At 46.1% G+C, this 27,939-nt stretch overlaps 1 protein-coding gene across 4 annotated transcripts in view; it reads right to left on the bottom strand.

Moving 5' to 3' along the window:
* Positions 1 to 27,939, bottom strand: part of PIGV (phosphatidylinositol glycan anchor biosynthesis class V) — a 449,007-nt gene that overhangs the window by 391,245 nt on the left and 29,823 nt on the right. For 2 of the 4 annotated variants that reach the window (XM_069622867.1, XM_069622866.1), the window contains exon 2: positions 21,779 to 21,842. The exons of the other annotated variants lie outside the window; for them this stretch is intronic. The gene's annotated coding sequence lies outside the window, so the exon portion shown is untranslated. The remainder of the gene's footprint in view (positions 1 to 21,778; positions 21,843 to 27,939) is intronic. 4 annotated transcript variants of the gene reach the window in all.

The following is a 27,939-nucleotide window of genomic DNA, read 5'->3' as shown; positions in this document are numbered from 1 at the left end:
CAGTATTGATACTGTAAAATACCTCACTGTCAACATGCTTTATAGTAAAGTTTAGGCTAGTGTATCTTAAATCTCATAGTGTCAACTATATTTCATTTTGTTGGGGAAGATGCATCATATTGACGAGTGATCACTTTTGAAAATGTACATGATTGCACGGCCAAATGGTTTTGATGGAAAACCTAGTTCTGTGGCGGGCTGGTTGCATGCATCTGTTCAACTTGTGCTCAACCCACAAGCTGGTCCCCTAATCCTTGACATTCTATCTTATCACCCTTTGGCTTTATACCGGCTACCCTGAAAGTGAGATTGCCGCAGACTACAATATTCCACCTAATTTGCAGTCATCTGCCTGCTACGCCATCCACTCTGCTTAGTCTCTTACTTTCGTACCTCTTAAACAATGAATACACAAAGCAAACTAGATGTTTACGCAAAATAGTGATCAATAGTTCCATCAAGTCTGTACATCTAGAGGTCTACTGCAATACCATATGCTGGAGTTAGCCTCGAGAGATTGCTTTGCTCTAGGATTACATTATACATTAGCACTGCTGGGAGAGAGCAGGCCAAATAATATTCAGTGCCTTTTAATAATATCTATTTGTGCCCATTCATCTGGCTAACCTTTTACACTTTACAGACACTCATGAAGGGTTTGCATCGTCTACTCGCCAACTTGCATATTCAAGTAGATTTTATGATGGGCAAGTACCATTTGCAGGGGATGTTTTCAAACTTTTATTTAACATTTACTTTGTCTGCAATAAATATCAAATAAAGGTTTCACTGTGCATGGCTGGCTCATTTTTGTCATCCGTTGCCATGGGTCGAGTGTATTTCTTTTAGGTCGAGTAGGTAAACTAAGTTACTCAACCTGCAGGACAAGTGAAATTTTAAATAATTTGCAAGGCCTGACTCATCTCACATTATGTTTTACTTCAGCAAAACATAAAAATGCTGTATTGCTGCTCATTTCAGGTCTCACAACTAGAGTATTTTTTATGAATTGAAGTTTATTTTTTTGCATTCTAGTGTAATGCAGATATTGTTATTACAGGTTTTTCGCACCATCAAATGACCTATTCTGTTGTTTGTTTAATGTCCTTTTATGCACATGCTTTGGTTGTCTCATAAGTGTCACAATGTTTTCATTTATGCATCTTTCATTTATTTTTTGGTCTGAATGTAGACCCCTTTTTTGTAACACAATACTCACTAAAATAAATGTTGTTCTCCTTCTTCGCTTCAATACCACCTGGATTGTTTTTAAAGTTTGACCTAGCCATCAAATTACTTCTTTGAGCGATTTCGTTATCGACACACTCCACATTTAAATCATTATTTTCATAAGCATTTAAATCACTTTACCATCAGTTTGGACATTATTGTTCCATTTCATGCCTTGGGAACAAAAATGTTTTGGTGACATTACAAATATTAGTATAACATTGCTAATCGAATGGGTGTGTGTGCTAATCAAGCACATTTGAATTAGCAAACTATGCTAATCAATTGTTGAAAAATAATGTATGCCTTGTGCTAATGGCACAAAATCATGCTGAGTGAGGCACTCCTAATGTCGCTCTCTTTCTTTACACAGCAGCCCTACATTTATTGTGGATCTGTGTGACTAGTAGTTGACTGGTAGCTTCTTTTGTCACTGTGTGAGCCAACCCATCCCACCCCCAGGTACTTTAGGGTGAGGCAAGCCCCATTGGAAGAACTATAATAGACCAGGGGTGAGGGGGGTGTTCTGAAAGTCCCCACACGATTATATTATATGCAATTTAGACGTTTTAACAAAGTGAGGATGAGGACCTAAACCTCAGTTGCTCAGCTGTGGCTTTCAACATGCTGGAGGAAATGAACCGGATATCGGCCGAAAAACGCTGAGATTTTTTTCATATTCACAATCGGAATACAGACACCATACAATGAGCGCAGGAGCAATATAGAATCAGGAAATCGTCTAACAACCACCCGAGCAGAGTGAGTCAGGTCCCGGGCACCCTTTTGGCCGAGCCGTCGGAAGGAAACCAACAGAGAACAATAGAAACTGCCTGTAACAACCAAGAGTTGAGAAAATACACTGGTGACCGCAGGGTACACATGAGCAGCAGTGCGGAGGCTAGACCCCTCTCGCCTAACTAACTGAAACTGCAGCAAAAGCAACGGAGAAGGAGATCTGCGTGGCAGAGCACCACGGGAGGTGGCAGAAACGGTGGGACCCCCTACAAAGTAGGGAGGTCCTAGAATACGGACCGAGAGTACCAATAAGCAGGGACCCCAAGAGAATCAAACGGACTGCCCAAGTAGGGTGAAAAATCAGAGAATTACGAAGGTGAACGCGCAAACAGTGGGGGACAGCAGTAAGGATCAAAGGACAGACTACGCACTGCACGGTTGCACATTGAGTATACGTCCCCCAAGCACCATTGCATACTGAAACCGGAATGGAACCAATGGAGAACAATTGAAACTGCCCAGAATGACAGCGAGGTGAGGAAACGGATCAGCATCCGTGAAGAGCACACAGGCAGCAGAATTGAGGCTGGAACCCTCTCAACTCTCTAATTAAAATTAATGCAAAGTAACAGAGGAGACTGGCGGGAGAGGGCGCCAAGAGAGGCGACAGAAACAGCAGGGGACCTGCTACGAAGGAGCGAGGTCCTAGAACATGGACTGAGAGTGCCAACAGCCTAGGTCCCCGGGCAAACCAACACACAGACAGACTGCCTGAGCAGGGGGAAACACCAGAGGGGGAATCAAGAAGGTAAACACGTAAACGACGAGGGACGGCAGAAGGGGTCAAAAGACAGACTTTGCACTGCACGGACACACATTGAGGAAACATCTCCCAAAGCACCACTGCACACTGAAAACCAGAATAAGAGAAGTAACTATCAACTGCCTGTTGCTATAAAGGACGAATCAGAAAAACAGAGGGCAGTGCAGGCTAAAGGATTACACATCAAGTGCCAGACCGGCTCACTCCATAGTCAACAATAAGGAGAGGCTACACCTGATAAATAGACACTATAGCACCTAAAGAAAACTAGCAGAAGACCAATAGAAAACAGCACCGGGTGTACCTTCCTAGTATACACTCACAGCCTCTCTACAACAATGGTAAAAGGACAACAGAGGATGGAAGCATGTGTGGGGCTCAAAACTGAAAATGACCAAACAACCCGGGACCAACAAGAAGGAGATCCAGGTACGTCAACAGAGACGGGGGGGTGACACTGGAAACCCTCATGACAGCCATACAAGACACAAGGAAGGCACTTGAAACCAAGATTGAAAAGTGGGGTCAGATGCGTCATTGGTGCAGGCGGACCTGGCGGACCTGGGGAAGATGAACGATAGGGTTGCATCGGCGGAGCAGCAAATAAGCGGCCTGTAGGACGTGGTGGCATCCATGCGGAATCAAATCAAAGGCCTGGTCGGGGCCACAAGCACCAATGAAGATAAAGCGGAAAACGTGGAAGCACGCTCCAGGAGATACAATTTCTGGATGAAAGGGGTCCCTGAAAGAGAAGAGGGAGACAGCACGGAACTATATGAGGAAAAATTCATACTCAAAATTTTGTTCACAGTCGAAAGGAGGGAACATAGACTGGGTAGCCCGCCTCCTCCAGGAGCGCCACCCCACACAATAATAGCTAAACTACTCAACTTCAGGGACCAGGCTGCAATCCTACAGGAGGCAAGGAAACTTGGGAGCATACAAAAAGATAATGTGCAGATCTCGATATTTCCAGACTTCACAGAGGAAGTACAGAAACAGACGATCCTTCAAATCAGTAAAGCGGAAGCTCTGCGAACATGGCCAGGGATACAGGATGTTCTTCTCAGTGAAGCTAAAGGTAATAGCAGATAACCAGTCACACTTCTTCCTGTCAGCTAAAGAACCATGGTCCTGGATAGCGACTAAATACAGACGAGATGATAACCCGGGAGCACAACGCAAAGGTGAAAATCAAAAACGATGAAGAAATTAAGGAATTGAAGATGACCAAGGAGAAGAAAACAGTAAGAACTTCCAAAACTTTATGAGGATACGGTTTGAGAAGTCAGAAATGGGGAACAGGAGTAGAGAAGAACCAGAATCGGGGGCCAACACTAAAGGCCAAGCCCCAGACTGGAGTCCTATAGGCCTTGCAACCACAAAAAGCGGGGCTAAAAGAAAGACCAGTATCTTTTTCGAAGATGTCTAGTGGCGGATGCCCATCGCAGTTTAAAGTAGGAAACTTCTATTCAAAGAAAAATGTTGGGGTATTGAAAAGATGGGGGCTGGGAACCAGTAGGGAGGGGTTGGGGGAGTGTTTTGGGGAAGGAAAGGATAAAAGGGAAGGACAGCGTAACATTACTGAAGGCAATAGTTTGGCAACAAGTCAACGGCATAAGGAACTACCAGCATAATTATAGTTTGGACATTTGTTTATTTTGTATCAGTTAAAATCAGAATCAACCAACCAAAAATTCCATTAAACCCCACCCTCCCTCACTGTTCCCCCCTGAATGGATAGCACAACATCAAGCATTTTCCTCCCAGCAATAACCAACCTAGGCTGGTCACCAATTAACATCCACTTCCACCATTCCCCTATTGTGAGAGATGATTTCATCCATAAGAGCTCATCTAGAAATAGTGCTCGAGTCTCAATCAGAGATTCACAGTTCATTACTAGATGCTCTGGGGTTCCCACATGCCAGGTACTCTTACAATACCAGCAATTCCCATTTTCAACCCCAGCCATTTTCCTCTTGAACAAAATCTCTCTTGTGTGTACGATGTTCAGACGGCACCTGAGAAGAAGGTCACAGTATTTTGGCGAGGGGAATTTAATCATAAATTTAGGTAGCTCATTAACTCTCCCCCAGTGATTCTCTGGACTTTAGACCACCACATCGATCCAAGGTGGTAATCCAATCTCTGAGCAATAGCTTCTTTCTCGCACGCATTGAATTACACAGTAGCAGATTTACCGACACATCCTTGTCCCGCAAGAGGACTTCCACCTTATTTCTCCATTGTTCAAATGGTCCTTTTACCACCCTATTATCCAATGGCAAGATCTTAAAAGTTTTCTTGCCAGAGACTGGAGCCTCAATTCAAACCTAATTATACACATGGGAAGATCATTTGGCAGATTTAATATCTTAGGCCAAAAATGAACCTCCAATTTCTCCCAGCAATTACATGAGAGGCGCAGAACCGCCTCAGCTCCATAAGTCTTTTGGTTGTAAAAGGTAACGATAGGTATTAATGTGAATTTGTCAAATTTCCGGTGGAGCACCCTACCCTGATTAACCAAAGGAATCATTCTCTTCCATAGATATGCATAGTGAGCAGCCTCATTAGCATTTCTATTGACAGTAACCCCCAAGTACATTATTGAGTCCACCGTCTCTAAGGGGATTCCTCCCACCCTCCAAGTAAATTTCTCTTTCGTCACCCTTCTTGCATTCTTCATCAGGAGAACCTTAGATTTTCATGCATTAATTTTCATACCATTGTTTTTAAGGTACAGTTCAAAAGCTTGGAGGTACCTGGTCTCCATTGACTGTCGGCAGAAAGGCCCGAACATTCACCTGAGACAGTCCCAAGTCAGATATATAGAGGCAAAACAGGAGCGAAGCAAGAGCACACTCCTGTTTCATGCCCTGATAAGTGAAGATTTTATTGGATAATGTTCTCCTTGCACACAACCTAATTCGAACCGAAGTGTCAGTATAGAGCGCTACAATTGCTTTTACAAGATCCACCGGACAACCCCACAAACGCAATTTTGCCCACAAATGACTCCTGAGAACACTGTTGAGCGCCTGTTCGAGGTCCATAAAGGCCAAGAACAGTGTTGATCCCTTCTCAAGTTTCTTTTCCTTTAGTAGATTCAATAAGTACCCACTCCCCTCACAAATCTGGTTTGCCGAGGATCTAATATTCCACTCCCTTCCCCCCATTTTTTCAAGTCGCGCAGGAGAAGGGTTGCAAAGAGCTTACCCATTGCATCCAAAAGGGCGATAGGATGATAGTTTTTGGGATCAGTCCTATCGCCCTTTTTAAAAATGGGCATGATCAAGGCTTCCTTCCAAGACTCAGGAATAGATCTATTAACCATGATTTGTCTAAACATCGTTAGCACGACACTTGCCCAGTGTTCTTTGTTTTCTTTTAATTCATAGTTCGAAATCCCATCGGGTCCCGCCGCGCGGGAAGCACTCAGCTTTCCAATCATTAGGCTTACATCATGGTCATCCAAAGCAAAATTCCATCCCCCCCTTACACCACACTTTAGAAACAGCCGGACCCTCACCCGGGTCAGAGAACAAGGACTGGTAGTGGTTGATTCGATCTCTCTCTGCCACCATCACCAGGGACTTCTCATGGTGGAAGACACCATCATTATTGATTAACTCCCATGTAGATCTGGAGTCCTTCTTACAAACCGCTTGTAGCATGCATTCAGCATCTTGCTGGAGACGCAAATGTTGCATACTTCTACACCAGTTTTTATAGGTCTGGCAGATTTTTCTTATCCTTTCTTTTTTCCAAGGACCAGAGTCTCCCCTTATCTGTATGCGCATACCTTTTCTTTTTCTAACTAGATCACAGTCATTGACATGCTTTTTTGACCATGCCAGTTCCCCTTTCAGAACTCCCGGCTTAGAAAACTCTTTAGGGAGTCCCCTATAATCCGTATTCCCAGCATCAATCAACAATTGACTATTGTAATCTCTATTAATCCTCCTAACCTCATACTCTTTCAATCTTAAACGAATCCCACAACTCCTTAATTCAACCTCTTCCATTATGTCCTTCTGACCCCTTACTCCCCAATCCCCAAAACCTGTGGTCAGTAAATCATTATCACTGGGGGACCAACCACAAAGTTCTCAATACTCTCCTTGAGATTTTTAGAAATAAAACAATAGTCAATGCATGATGTCAGTGTTCCACTCCTCCATGTCGGGCGGGCAGGGATATCTCCCTCCGTTTGACCATTTGCCAAGTGCATTTCTCTCGACTTCATACTTGCATCCATTCCTTCTCTCTTTCCTTCCATTCCTTCTCATCACACACTTTCCCTGTTTTATCCAACAATTTAATATTGAGGTCACCACACAACACAATCTTAATTCCTTCCACCTCACAAACAGCCTCATCAATCACATTAGTTATAGCCTTCGTAAAGTCAAAATCCTTCCCCACATTGACTCGCTAATAAACATTAATCAATACCCAAGAGAATTCCACAGCTTCCTGTTCGTTCTTTAAGTGGATTGCCTGGACATAAGGATTTGGGCATTTAGTGGCAATCACTGACCATCCCAAGTCATTCTTCATCATCATCAATAGACCAGAAAATGGGTGGCCCAACAGCCCTTTTGGAGCTAGGTTTAAGAACACCACATACCCATCACATTGAGCAGGCTCCCTTAACCAAGTTTCTTGGAATACGCGGATATCAAGATCATCCAGAGCCAGCATCCCACCCCCAAACAAGCTTCGAAAACCTGTAGTGTTCCAACAGCCTATCCTCAATCAGTTCAACTTATTGTCCCCAGCAATCTAACACGCTCCGGGACGGCCCAATGTCCCCGCTAGCAATGTCCAGGAGGATGTGGTAGCAGTAGGAGAAATTAGGGCCTTCAACTCTCCATGATTCGCAACTGTAAACTTCTGTGAATGTACATTTTTCTTATTTACAGCCTGATCCACCACTTTGGATTGCCTCCTAGATCCTTCATTACCACTTTCTTTCCTCTTTTCAACACCCCTAGCTGGGTTTGCAGTGTTCGGGGCCCTTGTTGAGGTCGCCACTTTCCAGTTCATTTTCAGTTGAGCATGAAAATCCGTTAATTCAAATCCGAAGGGTAAGAACTTTTCTCTGAGAGTCAACAAAGAGTCCTTTTTAACTTGGGAAGAGAGATGTTATATAATCCAATCTGTCCTTGTGTCTTCAACAAACTCCACGATCTTAATATCCTCCATCACAAATTTGAGGTTCGGGGTTATTGTAACGCTCACCTGATTCCTGTAGAGGCGCCGGTCTTGACTGGGCGTATACCGTATCTTCAAAGGTGATGTGTAACACACGGCTGGCTCTTTGGGCTGGACCTCTGTGCACTGTATGTCTGGCTCGAAGGGTAAGATGTCTGCAGATAGAAAATGTGGGATTAATGAACTGGGTTATTGAATGTCTCTCTCTTCTTCCCTTTCTCTTCTCCTGTAGAACCCCAAAGGTTAACGCTCTCACCTTAGGTAAGTGAACGCCGTGCTCTCCATCTGCCTCGAGGCAGGGTGCTGTAACCAGTTTCTTCACTGGATAAGGGGAGCAGGCCTCTTGACTTCAGAGGACTGCTGTCCGTCGTTTACTGCACGAACAGTAAGTTTCGAGTAATTCTAATGTCTTTAAAGTCTTTAGTAATGATGTCTCTTGTTTTGCAGGGTTCCGGCAATGGCGGATGGCGGGCTGAAGTGAGTTGAAGATGGAGCCCGTGTGATGAATAGAAGCGCCTGGAAGCACGTAAGTAAGCGCTTGTTGCCTGCTTCACGATGCGCTCTAACTGTCTTTTTATTTTGCAGGTACAAGTTCGGGGCGGCTGCAGGGTGCCGGAATACCCACTGGGTTAGATGTGGAAAGGAGTAATGGCACGTGAGTATTAAAGTTCCCCAATGTCTTTAAACGCACCTTGTTTTGTCTTTCAGATGCGGGATGCAGCGCCGAAGGCCTCCGGAGCGTGCGAAGAGTTGGTAAGCTTTTGTCTTTCAGATGCCGGAATGCAGTGTGAAGACCTCCGGAGCGCACGAAGAGTAGGTAAGCCTTTGTCTTTCAGATGCCGGAATGCAGCGCGAGGCGTTGGTGACAGCCGATGGACCAGGTAAGTGAAGAGCTGTCACTGAAGACCGTAATGCTAACCTGTTCTTTCTTGTCTTTATAGGCGTTGCTGAAGACTGGATTCAGAATGGTAAGCCTTTTTCCTTAGGCCCAGGATCAGATGCAGAAGACACGATGAGCGTTCTGCTGCTGAGGATGCAGAATAATGCAAAGCAAGATTCATCCATCGGGTGTGGTTTAAATAGCCTCCTGTAGTGCTTAGGTGTCTCCTTCCACAGCCACGCCTAAGAAAAGAGTTCCTGCTTTCCAGAAGAGTTCCAGTGTTCTGAATCTAGGGAGTGGCTCCTGCCCCACCCAACAGGAAAAATAGTTCCAAACAGAAGAGGATCAGAGACTCAACTGGCAGGCAAGTAAGCAGCATGGTCTGCTGCAGGTAAGTCCACCCAAGCATTATGAGCCCGGCGCTTCCGGCGCTGGGACTGGGCATATTTATGAGCCTGGTGCCACTGGCGCCAGGACTGGGTCCAAAAGGTCCCAATTGGGACTGGTTGGCACTCGGAACCTGGGTTATGGATCTGCTTCCAAGGGAGTTGGGAAAACCCTGACCTTTTGGAAGCAGAGATCATGACAGTTATGGTATTAAACAGCCGCACCACATTTCCTCTATTCAACAGGAACATCTTGGAATCGCTCTCCGTCCTTTCCAAACAAACCTTTGGACTCAATTCTTCAGTTTTTTGTTTCAGTCGGTGATTTTCAATCCTCCCCGCCCTCCTGACAACCTCCCATCTCAGTTCCTTGACAGGGCTGTTGTTCTTACTGGGCTTATCAATCTTATTCCTATATCTGGCCCCCAAGCCACCTCTTCTCATTTCCTCCCAGGACCTCAAGCCGAGACCCGTTTTCGGAAGGCGCTATCAGACCATGCCCCCTGGTCACGACACTACAAATGGGATGCCGGCATCCGGCAATACCAACTTGGAGACTAAAAGTGGAGTGACTACAGGAAAGGGCATTTAACACGACACAGAGTGGAAATTTTTTCTTTTCTGGGAAATAACGAGGGCTCAGTAGATAATGTAGGCTCCATGTGGGAAGCTCTCAAGATATCCGTGAGGGGGTTTGTATTGTCAAGATAGTGGGAATGAGAATAACCCTATCCAAGAAACTAAGGGACTCAGAAACATTGATCAGAGATCTGGAAACCGACCTATGCGTCGGGAAAGCGGTAGGCTCAGATCTGGCAAGAGAAAGCACCCCCCAAAACACACACCAAGAATCACTGTCCAAGTTCGACAGGAACCAATATACAAAGAAAATACATGGGGAAGGCGACAAAGGAGGTCAGCTACTAGCGTGGCTGATCTAAAAAAGAAAACCCCAAGTGGGGTAATCACACAAATCAATGATGAAGAGGGATCTAGAGTAGCCACACAACAACAGATTAATAGGGTTTTCCAAGAATATTATGAGAAACTGTACTCCAGCGAAGGCATGTACTTTAAAGAGGCGACATCAGACTTGTTAGAAATAGCACACATGCCTAAGCTGACGGCACCCCAAAGAGAGACACTGAAAGCACTGATAGAGGTTGAGGAGATTGAGCGAGCATTACGATCAATGCAGAGGGTAAATCCCCAGGCACCAATGGTCTACCTGTGGAATATTGTTTAGAATATGCAGATATCTTACTTCCAGTGCTAAAGAGAGTATATGAGTAGGCATTCACTCAGGGTATCCTCCCTGAATCAATGAGGGAAGACCTAATCACGGTTCTGCTAAAACCCAGAAAATACCCCAATTTCTGCAGCCCATATAGACCTATATCGCTATTACACGTTGACACGTAAATATCAGGGAAAATCATTGCATCTAGACTGGAGGAGGGATCCCCAATATAGTATACCCAGATCAATGCAGTATTATGGGGGGGGGGGGGGAGGGGCGGGTGAAATACCTCCATGATCATCAGGAGATTGCATTTCATGATGGAACAAGTCCAAAACTCAGCGGAAGAACTAGTCTTGATGGCATTAGATGCCACTAGGCCTTCGATTTGATTCAGTGGAATGGCTGTGGCTCTTCAGAGTGTTAAGTGAGATTGGGATGGGACCTCAAATACTGCGGTGGATCTGGTTATTATACTAAGCCCCCAGGTGAGAGTCAAAACAGGCGATAAGATATCTGAAAAATGCACACTAGAGAGAGACACCAGGCAAGGGTGCCCAGCATCACCAATGCTGTTCGCCCTGGCACCAGAACCCTTGGCAGGGTACTTCCGGGAGTACTTATGGGGACTAGGATTAGGGTCCGAGACATTATGCATTATATATCTTTATATGCAGATGATGCACTGAAATACGTTAGTAACCTGTCATGATGCCCGCTCCCGGGGAGCCGGTTCAAGCCCTGCGTCACCAAAAGCGGACATCCAGTCCCCAAGGAAGGACCCAGCAACCCCATATAGGGGCTCTTTGGAGAGTGTCCTGGCGCCTATGGCGCCAGGCTCATAAAAGACATCAGTCCTGGCGCCATAGGCGCCAGGCTCATTATGGGAGTGCTTGGGCGCACTTACCTGATGCAAACCATGCTGCAGGATCCCGGCCTCCTTGAGGCCTGAAAGGAACTACTTTACCTGTGGGACTAATTTACCATCCGGGCCTGGTCGGGGAAGGATACATACCTGATTGGAGGAAGGATACATACCTGGAACTTCTTCCAAGGCTATTTAAACCCCACCCGAACAGCCACACGTGCTTCGCATTGTTCTGCATCTAGCAGCTGGACGCTCACCGTGTCTGCTCCTGCATCCTGACTTCTGCCACGCCTGCCAGCATCCTGGATCTCCTGCAAAGGAAGAGAAGAAGAGAACAGAAGAAGGAAAATTCCTTACCTGCTAAATCCGCATCCCGGAGACATCTCGCCGACAATCCTGAAAAGGAAGACTTTAATTTAAAAGCTCATTGCGTCGATCGCTGCAGCGCCGCATTCCACTCACCTTTTCAGGGCGCCTCCATGTTCAGCAGCGATCATCCGGATTCGCAGTCACGGCCCAGCGCCTAGGGAGAGAAAAAACACCAGAACAAAAGGTGAGAGAGAAGGGAATAAGGAAAGCTAAATCTCCATGTTGAGACTTACCTGTTGATCCATTCCCTCTTCATTTCGGGTCCGTGCCGCATCCTGGCATTTCCGGACCCCGGCCCCTAAGGGGAAAAAGAGACATCAGTGTTAATGAGCAAATGAAAAGACATTACCAAAAAAACGCTCATTAAAGACTTACCTGATTTCTACAAGGATTTCACCTCTCATCTCGGGTCGGTGCCTGTTCCCCGGCATTCCGTACCCCGGCCCCTATGGGGAAAAAGACACTAGCATTAGTACATTAATGCATGGACACAAGGGGAACCTCTTATCAAAACACTTACCTGGAAGCCAAGCAAGTTTGGTTCTCACCAATCCGAAAATCCAGTGAAGTAACTGGATACCAACGCGCCCCTGCATCAGAAGCAGGATGGAGAGCTCGTCCTTCCAGACCCTAAGGTGAGACGCTACGAGAAATCACACAAGGGTTTCAAGGAGGGTGAGAGGGGAAAGTGGGAGGCCGATTGCATTACCACGCAGACAGTTAATCCCCTATTTTCGCCTACAGAAGGATACTTCTGCGAGCCAGACAAGCCAGATTTGGGGGCCCAGACCAGTCCGTCTTCCGAACCCTGCGCATCACCTTAGAAGAGGTCACAGCAGCGCGAACCAGGCCAGCGCCTCCGTGGGAGTCAGGTGAGCGTAACAGAACGCAAAGCCTTCCTACAAATTCCCACCCAGGCGCTATGGAAAGTTCTGAGACTGATCAGTTGGCCCAATTACTGGGGGAATTACGGGCCGAAGTACATGCCGCTCGTCAAGAGACTAATGCCCTCAGGAGGGAATTAATAATATCAAAGGAAAGAATTGATGACCTGGCCAGACAGCTTTTGCAAGGTCAAGCTGGGCAAACTCCTCTACCCGGTTCCGGAGGGAACCCCGCTCCTGTGGTTTCCAGTAACCCTGTGCAGATTAATCTACCTGGAAACATGCCGCTGGCCCCACCCGAACGCTTTGCTGGGGACCCCAAACGGTTCGCCGTATTCATGAATCAGTGTCGTTTGCACTTCCTATGCAGACCTGGGGTATTCCCTAATGATCAGACCAAGGTAGCCTTTGTATTGTCATATCTCAGCGGCTGCGCTGCCGATTGGTCAGTTCCACTGGTTACTCAAGATGACCCGATTCTCCGTGATTTTCAAAGGTTTCAAGCAAGCATGGAAAGGTTATTTGCTCGACACTCTCAGGGGCAGGCTCTGGATGACGAACTTCTATCCCTGCGACAGGGCAATCAGGACCTCCTATCCTATATTGCAACCTTTAATAGACTAATTGTGGAAACGGGATGGCCAGAGGATAAAAGAGTCACGTTGTTTTATCGAGGCCTTCGCGGAGAACTTAAAGATGTCTTGGCCCAAGTTGTAAATCCGCCCCAAGAATGTACAGAGTATATAGACTTAGTGGTCCAGTTGGATCACAGACTTCAAAACAGAAAAGCAGATCTGTCCAGGTTTGAGACCCGGGTGTTGGTCAAGACCCATGCTAATCCCAAGGGAGTTGATGTCTCTGAGCCTATGCAAATTGGAGGGGTTAAAGGACCCTTAACTCAAAAGGAACGTGAAAGGAAGCGGCAGTTAAAATTATGTCTTTATTGTGGGAATTCTGGACACTTTCTACGAGATTGCCCGGCAAAACCGCCCCGAAAGGCGGTAGGAGCCGCTGATAAAAACCATGAAGAGACTGTTTCGGGAAACGACTCCGCCCGACAAGTGTAGGGGTCCGCTTGCCGAGCTTGAAAACTAACTCTCAGACCTCGCATTTCATTGTGCCAATGGTTCTCGTAGATCCAGAACAGCCTAAGCGGTTGCATGCAATAAAGGCATACATCGATAGTGGGGCTATTGGAAACTATGTGGATCGTGAATTGGTCTCTAGGATTAACCTCCCTCTCCGTCCTAAAACCAGCAAAGATGTCATCACCACAGTCGATGGAACTGAAATTGCCTCTGGACCGGTAACACATTCCACTACTGAGGTGACTCTTATTGGTCCCGACGGCCATCGGGAGGGTGTTGTGTTTGATGTAATCAAGGCTCCACAGTTTCAGGTTATTCTTGGAATCCCTTGGTTAGAGACACATAATCCTCGAATTGATTGGCGAGCTAAGAGAATAACCTTCCCGGATTGTACACAAACCTGCTACCCAGAAAACCTGAAGATTAATCTAGCATCTGTAACCTCTGCCTCCATGCAAATACCTCCGGAATACCAAGACTTTCAGGACGTCTTCCAAAAGGAACAGGCCAACACGTTACCTCCTCACAGATCGTACGATTGCCAAATCGATCTGGTGCCCGGTGCACAACCCCCTTGTAGCAGGATTTATGCCCTTACCGAACCTGAGAATCTGCATTTGAGACAATATTTGGATCAATACATAGCTAATGGTTTTATTCGCCCGTCAAAGTCCCCGGCATCCTCGGCTTTGTTCTTCGTGCCCAAAAAAGAAGGCGACCTTAGAACTTGTATCGATTACCGTGCATTGAACCAGATAACGGTTAAAAACCGTTATCCTCTGCCTCTGATCCCTGAACTCCTTGATCAGGTGAAGGACGCTTGCATATACACCAAGTTAGATCTCCGGGGGGCTTATCATCTGGTACGAGTTAAAGAAGGCGACAAATGGAAAACTGCCTTCCGTACTAAATACGGATTATTCGAGTACCAGGTGATGCCTTTCGGATTGTGTAACGCGCCGGCTGCCTTCCAATACTTCATGAATGATGTCCTTCGGGAACTCATCGATGTTTGTGTTGTCGTATATATCGATGACATTCTGGTGTACTCCTCTTCGGAATCTGATCACAGAAAACACGTCAGGGCAGTACTTGAAAAACTTCGCCAACACAAACTATTTGCTAAATTGGAGAAATGTGTTTTCCATACCACAGAAGTCGAGTTTCTAGGTTTCATCCTGACACCCAAGGGAGTCCGAATGGACTCAAGAAAAGTGGATGCCATCGTCAAATGGCCATCACATAGATCTGTAAAAGGGGTTCAAAGCATGCTCGGCTTTGCCAATTTCTATCGCAGGTTTATCCCGGAATTTTCACGCGTGGTACAACCCATTACTGCACTCTTGAGGAAAAATAAACGTTTTGAATGGTCTGAAGAAGCCGAGCAGGCCTTTCAGGATTTAAAAGCTAAGTTTACCTCCGCACCTATATTGAAACACCCGCGTCCAGATCTCCCTTATGTCGTCGAGACTGATGCATCCAGCCTAGCCATGGGAGCTGTCCTGTCCCAAAGAGATCCCGAAACCAACCAACTGCATCCCGAAGCATTTTGGTCCAGAAAATTCTCGGCACCCGAGGTTAATTATGCAATCACGGACAAAGAACTGTTAGCCATTAAGTCCGCTTTTAAAGCCTGGCGGCATCATCTGCTTGGCGCTCGACATACCATCACAGTGATCACTGATCACCGGAATTTACAGTATTTGAAAACCGCCAAGGCTCAGTCATCACGGCAGCTCCGATGGGCTTTGTTTTTCGCTGAATTTGATTTCATGATTACCTATCGACCTGGCTGCAAGAATGGCAAAGCAGACGCCTTATCCCGAATTGGAATGGGAGAATCTGATACAAACTCAGAACCAGTACCAATAATTCCCGAACAGAGGATTCTAGGCATGACTTCGTTACAGACGCTTGAAGACATTCAAGCCAGAGTAAAACAACTCCTGGACCCTACAACCTTACAGGAATGGATACAAAAGGGATCAGACTTTACCATAGATAATGGTTTACCTTATTTCCAAGGACGCTTATTCCTGCCACATAAGGAATTACACGAACTAGTTATTTCCGGTTATCATGATACATTAATAGAGGGACACCCCGGTATTGCCAAGACAGAGGAAAAGGTGAAACGACAATTTTGGTGGCCCTCTTGGCGAAAAGATGTTAAATCTTTTGTGATGTCCTGTGGTGTTTGCGCCCAAAATAAAAGTCAAAAGAAAAGACCAGCCGGTCTCCTTCAACCTCTAGACATACCACCAGCACCCTGGCACACCCTATCAATGGATTTTATTATGGACCTGCCTCCTTGTTCGGGGTACAATACTATTCTAGTAATAGTGGATTTGTTTTCCAAAATGGCCCACTTCATTCCTTTGAAAGTTTTACCTTCAGCTTCTGTCCTAGCCAAAGAATTCCTCGAAAATATTGTTCGGCTACATGGATTCCCATCTATACTAATCTCTGACCGGGGAAGCCAATTCATTTCCCACTTCTGGCGCAAATGTTGTCAAATGGCGCAGATCGACGTAAGATTATCGTCCAGTCACCACCCTCAGACCGATGGTCAGACCGAGAGGACAAATCAGACCCTTGAACAGTACTTACGGTGTATGTTACAGCAATCTGAAAGCAACTGGAAAGACATTCTTTGGATAGCCGAATACGCATATAATAATTCGGTACACTTTGGAACTGGCCACAGTCCTTTTTATACTTTGTTTGGGCATCACCCTCGAACCTCAAACCTTGACTCACCTCAGAACGCCTGCAGTAGAACATCTGCATTCTACAATTACCCAAGCCTTCAAAGAGGCAACTACGCATTTACAACAAGCCAAGAGAAAATACAAGGAGATTGCTGATCTACATCGGAGTGAAGCACCTCCGTATCAGATTGGGGATCAAGTGTGGTAAGCTACCAGACATTTACCACTCAAAGGGCCTCGAACTTTTAACCCAAAATATCTGGGACCTTATTCTATTACGGCAATAATTAACCCAGTGGCTGTTAAACTTGATTTACCAGCTATTATGCAAATTCACCCTGTTTTTCATGTGTCACTTCTGAAACCAGTGGTACCCGGAACCCGACTACTCAAACCTCCAGAACCTATTCTAATAGATGGCGAGCCCGAATTCGAAGTGAAGAACATTTTAGACTCAAAAATGTTTAGGTCAAAACTGTTCTACCTAATTGATTGGAAGGGGTACGGACCTCAGGAGAGGTCGTGGGAACCCAGCGACCATGTGCATGCACCTCGATTAGTCAGGAAATTCCACCGACTCTTCCCAGACAAACCAAAACCCCCGGAGGGAACAACCTTGGGAGGGGCCTTGGGGGGGAGTGCTGTCATGATGCCCGCTCCCGGGGAGCCGGTTCAAGCCCTGCGTCCCCAAAAGCAGACATCCAGTCCCCAAGGAAGGACCCAGCAACCCCATAGAGGGGCTCTTTGGACAGTGTCCTGGCGCCTATGGCGCCAGGCTCATAAAAGACATCAGTCCTGGCGCCATAGGCGCCAGGCTCATTATGGGAGTGCTTGGGTGCACTTACCTGATGCAAACCATGCTGCAGGATCCCGGCCTCCTTGAGGCCTGAAAGGAACTACTTTACCTGTGGGACTAATTTACCATCCGGGCCTGGTCGGGGAAGGATACATACCTGGAACTTCTTCCAAGGCTATTTAAACCCCACCCGAACAGCCACACGTGCTTCGCGTTGTTCTGCATCTAGCAGCTGGACGCTCACCGTGTCTGCTCCTGCATCCTGACTTCTGCCACGCCTGCCATGGATCACCTGCAAAGGAAGAGAAGAAGAGAACAGAAGAAGGAAAAGTCCTTACCTGCTAAATCCGCATCCCGGAGACATCTCGCCGACAATCCTGAAAAGGAAGACTTTAATTTAAAAGCTCATTGCGTCGATCGCTGCAGCGCCGCATTCCACTCACCTTTTCAGGGTGCCTCCATGTTCAGCAGCGATCATCCGGATTCGCAGTCACGCCCCAGCGCCTAGGGAGAAAAACACCAGAACAAAAGGTGAGTGAGAGAAGGGAATAAGGAAAGCTAAATCTCCATGTTAAGACTTACCTGTTGATCCATTCCCTCTTCATTTCGGGTCCGTGCCGCATCCTGGCATTTCCGGACCCCGGCCCCTAAGGGGAAAAAGAGACATCAGTGTTAATGAGCGAATGAAAATACATTACCAAAAAAACGCTCATTAAAGACTTACCTGATTTCTACAAGGATTTCACCTCTCATCTCGGGTCGGTGCCTGTTCCCCGGCATTCCGTACCCCAGCCCCTATGGGGAAAAAAGACACTAGCATTAGTACATTAATGCATGGACACAAGGGGAACCTCTTATCAAAAAACTTACCTGGAAGCCAAGCAAGTTTGGTTCTCACCAATTCGAAAATCCAGTGAAGTAACTGGATACCAACGCGCCCCTGCATCAGAAGCAAGATGGAGAGCTCGTCCTTCCAGACCCTAAGGTGAGACGCTACGAGAAATCACAGAAGGGTTTCAAGGAGGGTGAGAGGGGAAAGTGGGAGGCCGATTGCATTACCCCGCAGACAATTAATCCCCTATTTTCGCCTACAGAAGGATACTTCTGCGAGCCAGACAAGCCAGATTTGGGGGCCCGGTCCAGTCCGTCTTCCGAACCCTGCGCATCACCTTAGAAGAGGTCACAGCAGCGCGAACCAGGCCAGCGCCTCCGTGGGAGTCAGGTGAGCGTAACATAACCCTAGAGTAAATGTTCTGGTGATACTTGATCTACTAGCCAACTTTAGAAAGCTGACTGGCTACCATGTAAACAGAGAGAAATCCCTAGAATTCCCATTAGGATCCATGCGCACGTAACCCCTAGATCTACTCACGCAATGGGGGATTCATTGGCAACCCGGATCCTTCCGCTATTTAGGTGTCACAATTTTTCACAAAATGGTGGAGACTTTCATGTTTAACACTAGGAGGGCACGGGTCCAACATAGGAGACTCAACAGGATTCTGGAAATCCCTGCCGCTCTCCTTGATGGGAAAAATTGCCTTATGTAAGAGGGTGGTGTTACCTAGACTGTTTTACTATTTCGTTAACTTACCATATAAGATTAACAAAGTGTTTTTTAAATGCTGGATGCCAAAATAGGGGAACTACTATGGCGCTCGAATCGTAGACAAGTAGCACTAAACACTCTTTGTCGGCCATATACAGAAGGGGGACTCACCTCACCCAACTTTGAGACTCATTAGGCAGCGGCCCAGTTTCAAACAGTTTCCAACTGGGTGGATAAACCAGAAGGGATCTGAGACGATTGTTGGGAGACTTCCTGCCACATAGGAAGGAAATAGAATTGTTATGGGACCCGATGGCAAGCATAGCGAAGAACGAGATATATGCAGTACCAAGAGAGATTTGGAAACAAACACCAAGAAAACTACGCTGCCCCCAGCTGTATAGCCCGTACCTACCATTGAGCTTTGGCCCAGTACCCGTAATCGGGGTATCACTGATCAGGTTCTGGCCCGGCTGACGTCTTTCCTCTCGCACCTACCCTCCCAGGTCCAACTTGGGGCCTTCCTCTCCTCTATCTCTCTCTCCACCTATGGTGTTCCCCAGGGGTCTAACCTTTCTCCCTGGTTGTTCAACCAATACCTGGAACCTCTCGCCCACCGCATTGCTGCTCTCTGCGCCAATTTCCAGTGCTATCCGGATGACAACAGCTCGTTTTCAGGCTCCTGTCTGATGACTCTTCTTCTCTCATCCCGGATTGTCTGTCTGTAATCAAGGAGTGGTGTGCCGCCAATGATCTCTGCGTGAATGCCAGTAAGACGGAGATCCTCCTCATCGGCACACCTGCACCTTTCTTTCCTGCCATTCTCTTGCCGGCTTTCTTTGGCCCTCTTCCTGCTCCCACCTGTGAGGACAAGAACCTCTGGGTAATCTTCGACTTCGCACTTTCCTTCTCTCCTCACATCTCTGACATCTCTAAGAAGTCAAACTACCAACTGCACCTCCTCAGAGGTATTCTTCCTTTCCTTCTCCCATAAGCTCTCGATCTCCAGAGCTCTGGTTCTCTCTAGGCTGGACTCCTGCAACAGCCTCTTTATAAATGTGCCTGCCTCTACTCTCTTTCCTCTGCAACTCATCCAGAACATGACTGCAAGACTTGTCCTTGGCCTCAAGCCCAGGGATCCTATCTCTCCAGCCCTAAAATCTCTCCATTGGCTCCCAGCGGCTGCAAGGATCAAGTTAAAGACCCTTTGCATGGTTCACAAGGACATCTGGGGCAGGGGAGCACAATATCTCCAATTCTCTCTTCGGAAGTACCTTCCTACTCAAGCTCTTTACTCCTCCACCTGCAACTCCTTGAGGGTCAGTCGCTTTTCCAATCAATGAGTTGGGGGCAGATCTCTCTCTTCGGCTGGCGCCTCCCTTTGGAACAGCCTCCCCGTCTCTCTGAAACTTGAGCAGAATCATCTCCAGTTCCAGAAGCATCACAAGACTTTCCTCTTTGATTCTGTCTTTTCTCTTCCCTGCTGATCTCCTGGCTGATACTACACACTGGTCTCCTGGCTACCCTCTTAACTACAGGCCCAGGTCCCTGCCCTCACCGCTGCACACCTGCACTGCCTCCTGGCAACCCTGCACTTGGGTCTGTATCTGCATCCCTACAGTCCCTCCTAGCTGCACTTATCAGACACGTGTTGTCTGCCCCTAACCTTGCACTGCCACCTGCTGGCCGCGCTACGAGACTTGTCCTTGATCCTAGGTCTTGCCCTTCTCCTCCTCCCCTTCCCCTGGCACTTTCCCCCTTCACTCTACCCTGTACTTGTGCGATCTGAATGTCACTAGGCGTAGTAAAATGGTTGTCTTGTCCTCCCCTTGCCTCATCGCGTCTTGAAACACTGGTGCATAGGCGCGTTATAAATACCATATCATATACTATGTGAAATACTGACAAATCTCTTTTACTCTAAATTACGACACAGGGGGTGTACAAGATTGGGGGGGTCTTTACAAAGAAGGGAATTTGTTATCGTTCCAGGATTGGCACCACCGCTACGGAATGCCTGAAGGAGCTTTTTTGAGCTAATACCAAATATTGCACACCGCTAGGGAATGGCAGAGACGGAGATACTAAAAAGACACAACACAACTGAGGTAGATGAGGACATGGGGGTGGATTGGAGACAAATGTTGAATGAATTAATGAATACTCCAGATTTGCGCCCACCCTGATTGGAAGGTATAAAGAGAAGAACGACCTAACGAGAATCCTATGTTAGCCTACATTAGAAACTGAATCAAGTACAAAGACGATAATTTGTAACATTGCTACTGACCCGATTGTCCACACCTGATCAGTAATTATCTGCATCAACTAAAATCCCTTCACCCTAGACTTGCAAACTCAAGCTATACAGTTTAAGTTTATCTGGATGAAAAAAACTCCAGCACAGAGCGCCCAACCAAGTAACAAAAAGTTTTATTAGATTAAATGTTTCTCAAGCTCAGTAGCCCCTAATGTGACACGTGTTTCGGCCCAAACCACCTTCCTCAAGACAGGGCTAAATATCTTCCTACCAAAACATACAAATAACAAACGATGTGTGTGTGTACACAAATTATTGATTAATTAGACATGATAACATAAAACAAAATAAACACGGTATCCCATACCAAGTCAACCATACAAATTAAACCATAAGAATCACATAAAACCATTGTCATGATTGGATGTTCATAAATAAAATGAAATAGCACAACGAAAAATCGATTTATAAAGTGCACCAGACAGAGAGAAAGGGGTTGGCAATGGGAGGGATACAACGGGATTTGTGAGACAATTAGTACATCCAAAAATGAAACAATAAATGCAAAAAAATGCAAAATAAAATGTCAGCCACAGTACAAACAGAAAGGTAGTGTAGAGAAAGCACACACCCGAAAACACAAGACAAGAAAAAGAAAGAAATATCTCATTACTATTTTTAAATTCTCACTGTCTCATTATTTGACATCAATGTCTCAAATTTTAGAGCTTACCCTTTCCGGGAGTTAGGCCAGTCATCACCATATGGTCCTGGGTCTGATCCCAAAGATTACAGAGCTGTAGTTGTAATAATTAACATAGGACAACCATTAAATATTTGTTGTCCAAAAACAGATTTGTGTCTAAACATGTTGATATTTCAAAATATTAGATTGGTTAATTTCAAGTCTCTCAATAAGTATCACAAAAACGTATATGTATATATGTATTACATATATGTAAGAAGGCGCAGTCCGTACGGACGTGCTATGCCCACCCTTACTAGATATCCTGTTAGTTTAATCTGTGCGATAAACTATCAGCCAAAAAACCGATTCATGTATAAACAAAGTTATATTTCAAATATTCGATCAATTAGTTACATGTCTCTCAATGGAAAACACAAAACTGTATGTATATAAGTATATATATACAAAAAAGGCGAGGCCCGTGAGGCCGTGCTAAGCACTCCCTTCCTTGGCATCTTGTTCCTATAACCTGAGCCAAATAATATCACCCCAAGAAGTGTGCTAAAGTTTGATTAACATAAGAGAATTTTATGGTCGCCAATGAGACCAGCTGTACCCACCTGCCTGGGTTTATTGAACAGTTTAAGTTTATGTATAATGGTTTAAGATGTTCAATGTCAAATGTAATGTGTGACGAATTGCAGAATTATGTATGTTTATTGAGAACGTAACTGTGGAATGAAGCCGTCTCAATGACACCAATAAACAAATTTATATTTAAAACAACATATTGCATGCATATAAGTAGACGCCATTTTACAGATACTAAATAGCCATAGTCGAAGCCTGGGGCCATGCAGTAAAAAGTGGGTTAACACACGCAAGCCTGAGGGGGAAATCTGAATAGCGCAGATGAGAGAGGCCCAGCCTGCTAACTTTCACAGGAAACTCTTCTTTGTTCTAAAATTGGTGCCAATATGTTTGCTCTAAGAAAGAATGTGCCCTGCAAGGCCACGAGACAGTACCGGGCGCCTTGGTGTACGTGGTATCACGAGCATGCCAGAGCAGGCCTCCGACCCCCACCCATCCAAGTACGAGTTCTAGCACCTACAACCGCCCCAGTCCCAAAACCCCTGAAATCCAAGATACCAGGTGACCCCAGACCACCAACCATAAACCAACCCACCATAAAAGATCTAAGAGCATGGTCGTCCCACCTTTTTTCATAATGACATGATTTGTAATGCGAGGTACAGGGAGGGACAAATTATGGTTCAAAAGCAAGGGTTGAAGCCTTGGAAGCCGAGAGACGTGATCAGAATGAAGGATGTGTGGGTTAGTGCGACCTCAAGACCTCCCCCTGTGCCAGTCTTTGAGCATGCCAGATGCACTGTATAATAATAGGTAGCACTATTAGCAAATATAGCTAGTTGCATCTTTGGCCTTGGTTCCCTGGGTGGAGACAACAAGCCCAGCAGCCCCATGTGATGGAAGCTGGACGGATTGGGCTAGGACCAATGACCTAGCCTCCCCTATGGAGTAGGCCGACCATGTATTGGGTTGCACAACCAGCCATGTGGGTTTCTACTGTATACAAATTATGTAATCTATGACGCTGTGTCCCCTTTTAAACTTCTGCTTTCACGCTTTTTGACCAGAACGTACCATGGACGCACAGTTCTTTGCCGACATACCTATTTTTGTAGAAATAAAACATGTTATACTTGCAAGAGTTTTTTTGGGCCTTTGTCCATAGCGGGTTGTATTTTTTCTAGTGTGAGCGTTTAGGGGCGTGCCTTCACCTTCATAAACTAATTCCTAAAATCTACTAGCCAAATATCTTGATATGCATGGAGCACATTGTTCCCATTTTCTGCCTCTTTCTCAACAAAGTATTGTTTTTATTATTTCACAAAATATTTTCTTCCATCGTCTAAAAACAGTTCATGTTATCAGGAGCCAAGAGACAGGTCACACCTCCGTTAGTCTTCCATTGACTTCTCATCTGGTCTCACTTTTGCATGCTTTTCTCAGTGATCCAAGAGATATAGATCTCCACGAGTCTCATTGTAACACTTTTCAGTACCAAACAAACACTGTGGAGTACTTTGACCACACTTCCCAGACTCTGCATTTTAGCACTTTTTAGACCATACTTCCAAGCACACCACCAAGATGACTTTTGACTAATTCAGTCCTCCTAAACAGTCACTCTTCTGACAACATTTTTCTTTTTTTAAAATGTTTTATTGATTTTATCTCAAACAAACACAGAAGAAAACTTGCAGTACATGTCACAATATTTCAAATTTTGTACAGATCAATCAATGTCTACTGCGTCTCCCGTTCCCCCCCCCCCACCCCGTTCGAGCCTACTCTACTTCGCCATCTGCTTCTTCGTCATGCAAAGGGGTTCCTTTTTCTATATCCTCAGCTGTGTCCTGGGCACTCGGCCAGTCCTGAGTGGGCCCATACTGTGTAGCCACTAAATGTTTCCAGGCTGTCAGGGATTCTGCTTCTTCATCCCCTCCTTTATTACCAACTTCCTGCCACACTGCTGTTTCAGCTTCAGTCCATTTCTGGAGGTCTCTCCACCAAACTTCTATCCTTGGTCTATAGAATGCCTTCCATCCCATGGCAATTCTACGCTTAGCAAGTATATATGCCAAATCCTTTAATTTACTTACATGTTTTAGTTTACATGGTCTGGGGAACCCTTCTATCAGACATACCCATGCTGTTTTAACATTTATCTTAATCCCTTTTTCATCTAATCTGTAGGCTACTTCTTCCCAAAATTTCCCAATCTCTGGACATGCCCAAAACATATGCGTCATCCCGGCATTTTCTTTGCTGCTTTGGGGCATGTTTGTCTTTCTGCGTTTTTAAATTTAGCTATCCTTTGGGGTGTCATATATGCCCTTTGGGTTATATATAGCTGTATTTGCTGTAGCCTCGCATTCCTTGACACTTTCTTGTGGTACCCTTGGGCCCACTCCCACATCCCGTCAGTCATTGGAGCACCCACTTCTTCCTCCCGGTCCCGTCTTAGTTGTACCACTTCCTTCCCTGCTTTGGACATCACCAGCTCATATATTCTAGATATCTCGTGCCCTCCTTCTGCTATGTCGTATATCGTTTCTATGGCAGCGTCCGGATGCTCCTCTAGTGCCATTTCCGATCATGGGTGTCATTCCGAATTGGGCGGTAAGGGTTTACGTGCACCGGTAAGGATGCCGGTGCCGGTAAAGCCTTAGCGGGTCTCAGCAGGAACGGCTGGTCTGATCAGCCATTCTCTGCGGGTCCCGTTAAGGGACCTTGGAGCTAATAACGGGCCCGCAATTTGCGGGCCCATTATTAGCGCCTTCCCCATTCCCACTGAGCCCTATGGGGGCTCAAATGGGAATGGTTTACTGAATGGGAACTTACCGGGTCCTCCAAGGTCGGAATGACCCGGTAAGTCCCCATTCAGTCAGACCGGACCCGGGTATGGAGGCAGCCATGGTGCTAATAGCGCCATGGCTACCTCCAAACTCGTAATTACCCGCCATGTCTCTTTGATCCGCTGCACCATTCTATTATATGTAATATATTGTCCTGTATGCAACCCCGTTTCCTCCACCAACATCCCAAATTCCTTCCTTTATCCTCCCCCCTTCCATATGTCTCCCACTGTTGCTATCCCTACCGGTTCCCAGTGCCTCCTAATCATCTTCATTAACTGGCCATCTTTTCCCGTCAATGCTACGAGTGGCACTTGTGGGGACCAAGGGGTTGGGTTCTCCATAACCTGACAGGCTTCACGGCATACTTTCCATCCCAGTGTCATCATCTCTGGGCGCTCTTTCATCTCTAATTTCGCCAGCCATATCCCTTCTTTCAGGAAGAACGGGGCACATTCCAGTCTCAGCAATCTAGAGTCTGAGGTTGGATCTTCCGATAACCATTTTGCCACATATTGTAGTTGGCTAGCTAGATAATAAATCTCCTAGTTGGCAGTTTTATACCCCCTTTATCAGACGTGTTTTGTAGCTTCCAAAGGGCAATTCTGTTCCTCGTCCCGTGCCAGAGACATTCCCTGCATATGCTATGTAGCTTAACGAAAAATCACCTTGGTATCAGATATGGTAGGTTCCCAAAATAATGTAATAATCTCAGCAGAACTACCATCTTCAGCATTGCCCCCCTTCCCATCATTGCCAAGGGGAGCTTTGCCCAGAACCTCATACTATTTTCAATCCTCTTTACCACTTTCTCAGTATTATGCTGGTGTTCTGCCTCTACTGTGTGGTAAATGTCTATCCCCAGATATCTGAACGTATTTATCTCCCATGGTATTTGTCAAATTTGTAATTGATCTTGCGGGATCCCTACATACCTACCCAGCGGAAATATACATGATTTTTGGGGTTCACCGCTATGCCAAATAGCGACGCAAATCGCTCCATCACTTCCAGGACATATTGGAGGTTTTCTTTAGGGTATGGTAAATACAACAGCATGTCATCTGCGTATAGTGAGACTAAGTGCGGCTCCCCTTTTATGTCAATCCCTTTTATGTCGTACTGCCTCAGGTATATCGCCAGGGGCTCTAGTGCTAAGATATTCAGCATCAGGGACCACGGGCATCCTTGTCTAGTACCCCTACTAAGTTGCCACCTCTCTGATATTATCGCTCCCGTTTTGACTCTGGCCAGCGGTGTACTATATAGTAATTTGAACCATTTGTGATATCCAGGCCCTATCCCATAATTAGTCAGTGCTGCAATCAGCCACTGCCATTTGACTGAATCAAAGGCTTGTATTGCATCCAATGATACGATTGCAATCTCGCCCGAGTCCCATTTCGTGTGTTCTATAACTCGGATATATTCCTATGTGGCACATGTCCAGTCTGATCAGGGTGTATTAATTTTTAATGATCCATCTCATTATTATTATTATTCTGTTTGCCAGAACCGCTGTGAGCATTTTTCTATCTTGATTAAGCATCGATAGCGGTCTGAATGATCCGCAGTCATTGCCAGGATTATTGGGTTTAGGGAGTGGAATGATGATCGTCTCTCTTAGGGATTATGGCAACCTTCCTGTTTCGTATGCCTCATTTAGCATTGCTAAAATCGGGGGGAGCATCTCATTTCTATACATTTTATAAAATTCACTAGGGAGTCCATCAGCCCCCATAGTCTTGCCAGTGGGTAGTTGCACTACCACCTCTTCAAGTTCCTCTAGGGTGATCGGGGCATCTAAATCCTGTCGCTCCTCCGTGCTGATTTGTGGCATGCCTATGTCTTCCAGTGTTTTCCTTATTTCCCTGCGGTCGCTTCCTTCTTCATCCCCATACAATTGTTGATAGTATTCAAGGAACTCACGATTCACGCCCTCTTGGGTGTCCACGATTTGCCCATCCTCCCTTGTTATTGCTCTGATTGTAGTTCTGGGGTCTCACTTTTGTATAACCATGGCCGCATCCTCCCTGGTTTGTCTCCTCCCGCATGCTGTCTCTCTACATACTTTTTATAGTTCAGATTGCAGTCTCTCCCAGTCTCCCGCACATTTCTGCTGCAGCCGGAGTATGGTTTCAGCATCGTCCTTGGTGCTACCCACTCTGCCCAACGCTATTTCTAGCTCTTTTTCCGCTTCCTACAGTTTTGTTAATATTCCTCCTTGCAGCCCCTTAGATTTAGCTATAGCTGTCCCTCTCACTACCACTTTAAAGGCTTCCCACAGCGTACCAGCTGACTCAACACTTCCAGTGTTGGTCTCAAAGTAAATTATTATTTCTTCTCTCAAGTCCACCTTAAACAGGATCCGAAGGAGGGAGTACGGCTGAATGGGGATGCTAACGCTGTAATCAGAGCCCCCGCAGTGTGATGTGAGGAATAGCGGAGCGTGTCCAGCTCACCGCAGCATAGCACCCGGAATACGGGGTGCGTAAATATTTGAAACGAGAGCCCCCGCCTAACATACATGCCTGCTGTGGGGTACGGAGAGTGGCTGGTGTGCTGTCGGACAGTTCCGAACAAGGGGAAGAAGGCGTGCAGACGGGGCCAGACCGCGCTGGCAGGTGACAAGTGTGGGCTGCAACAAGGAACTACATTAACTTAGCCGCAGACAGAGGCACGGAGAGCCTCAAGTTGCAACTGTGACACACGGACTGGCGCGCTGCCAGGATCCAAATGTTAGAACTTCAGATACAGGCGGAC

The sequence above is a fragment of the Ambystoma mexicanum genome, chromosome 11, assembly GCF_040938575.1.
Source record: "Ambystoma mexicanum isolate Mex_15411 chromosome 11, UKY_AmexF1_1, whole genome shotgun sequence".
Taxonomy (NCBI): Eukaryota; Metazoa; Chordata; class Amphibia; order Caudata; family Ambystomatidae; genus Ambystoma; species Ambystoma mexicanum.
Note: the sequence above shows the minus strand (reverse complement) of the source record. Positions and strands in the feature narration are given on the sequence as shown.